General features: G+C 39.3%; 1 non-coding gene across 1 annotated transcript; it reads left to right on the top strand.

The window, feature by feature from the left end:
* Positions 1-374: 374 nt before the first annotated feature.
* Positions 375-446, top strand: TRNAG-CCC (transfer RNA glycine (anticodon CCC)). The gene has a single exon. It is a non-coding gene; the product is annotated as a tRNA-Gly (tRNA).
* The last annotated feature ends 1,776 nt before the right edge of the window (positions 447-2,222 follow it).

Below are 2,222 nucleotides of genomic sequence, written 5' to 3'. Positions count from 1 at the left end.
AGTTGAATGTCTGTGTCAGATTTACTAAAGGCATACCTTAAGTTAGAGGAAAATTATCTTCCTGAGAGAAAAGGGGGCACCATACAACAAACACAAAAAGAAGAAGAATGTCCTACAAAACAGACAGTAATTTTTATTCTTAATGAAATGAGTGATCCAATTTGATCAGGGAAAATCAAATGTTATGTAGTGTAAGTGAAATGTTAGTAGGCAGAGATGGTAACAAAAAACATTTTATTAAAGGAAGAGCATGAGTCTGAGCACAAAACTTGCCTAGATATGAGGTTCATACAAGTGGAGGCAAAGAAAATAAAAAGAAAAAACCAACTGCCAAGATGAGGAGAAGCTAGGATTTAAAGGCTTTGGCAAGAACCTCCCTGGTGGTCCAGTGGTTAGGACTCTGCACTCCCAGTGCAGTGGGCAAGGTTCAATCCCTTGTTAGGGAACTAAGATACCACATGCAGCACAGTGTGGGCAAGTAAAGAAATAATAAAAATAAAAATTTGTACAGAGGTGGAGGGAAATGATCAGGAATGGTGATGCCATAGGATACCTCCCAAAGCCATAAGATAGCAATGATGAAGCTTCCCTGGTGGCTCAGTTAGTAGAGTCTGTCTGCAATGTAGGAGACTCAGGTTCTATCCCTGGGTCGGAGGATACCCTGGAGCAGGAAATGGCAACCCACTCCAGTATTCTTGCCTAGGAAACCCCATGGACAGAGGAGACTGGTGGGCTATAGCCCATGGGGTCACAAGAGTCGGGCATGACTTAATGACTAAACCACCACCACCATAGCAATGATGAATTAGTGCATCCTACATTCAGAATCTTACTTCTGTTGGAGCCTCAGGGTTCAGTTTTTTATCGTGGCATGAGGATTCATTTCAGATTATGAGTAGGAAAATTTTGTTGCCTAATATTGAATTTAGATTTGACTCTTAAATGAAAAGTTTTGAATTACATAAAAGGTGTTTGATGTAGAGACAAAGATACACTAGAATGCTGACTTACAAGTAAGCCACAAAGGAATGTTAGAATTTTTTGAGTCACAAAAACATAGACATCAGAGTAACTTATTAACTTAATGACTTGCAGCAGCTAGGTTGGGTATAGTCCAGATTCTAGGACAAATTGTAATGTAAGATCCTGGAGTCAGGGACCCAGCTTCTTCTTACATATGCTCTGGCTTAAGTCAATCTGGTCCATGGGGTAAAGCTAGGCAGAAAACTTTATTTTTATAACCTATTAAATTGTGAATAGAAGATTGCACTTAATATAGGGCTGTATCCTTACCAGAAGCCATTAAGTCAGGGTGGGAAAGATAATTCTTCTGTTTTTCCAACAGCATAGCAATTGAGAATAGAAGGGAAGGATTTAGCTTGAACAGTCTCATAAGTCCCTATGGATTATGAACTGACTAGTAGGGATTTTGCCTATAACTGTGGCAGCTGGTGAGTAATTTGTAGCCTGTAGTCATCTCATTCTAAGTGTGTTTACAGCAAGTCTTGGCTCAACTGTTTGAGTAAGAGTCATTCTCACTGGACCTGTTATTACCAGTCTACTCCACATTCATGGCATGTGACCAAATGATACAGATATTTGGAGGCATTTTAGGCTGGAAGATATGCTAACTTAGGAGTTAAGATTCTAAACATATAATAAGGACTTTCTGAATATAAGAGGGATTTTTAAGGGATCTTGGTAGATAATAAGTATTTCCCATCCTAAGTGTACCTTTACTAGAATTGGGGACTTTGAGGTAGAGGTTACCTGACTGGGATTTGTGTGTAGAAAAGAAACTTCAGAATTGTGTTAGGAACACTGAAGGCCCTATATAGACATTCTAAGGGGTCAGGAAAACCATAACCTCCTAGTTGTACACACAATTAGTAAGTAACTCCAGGGCTGTGCTACCTAGCAAGAATGACTTGGGTGAGGTGATCCCTAGTCCTAGGTTTTATTTTCTTTCTTTATAAATAAAGGAAGTGAACCAACTCCCGTTAGAATCTTATCTCTTAGCTTCACATATTCATAGCCTCACGATTTGCAAAAATGGCCCAGTGCTCCACCCTTACCTATACCCACACCATTTGCATCATGACTTTAGAACCCCTCCATCAAGGGGGTAATTCTGTTCTCTTATCATTGAATGTGAATTGACCTTGTGACTTATTTTGGCCAATAAAATAGAAGAGAAGTAAAAATGTGCCAATTCTGATCCT

Source organism: Bos taurus, chromosome 5 (genome assembly GCF_002263795.3).
Source record: "Bos taurus isolate L1 Dominette 01449 registration number 42190680 breed Hereford chromosome 5, ARS-UCD2.0, whole genome shotgun sequence".
NCBI lineage: Eukaryota > Metazoa > Chordata > Mammalia > Artiodactyla > Bovidae > Bos > Bos taurus.
The sequence above is the reverse complement of the archived record's forward strand: the minus strand, read 5'-3'. Positions and strand labels throughout refer to the sequence as shown.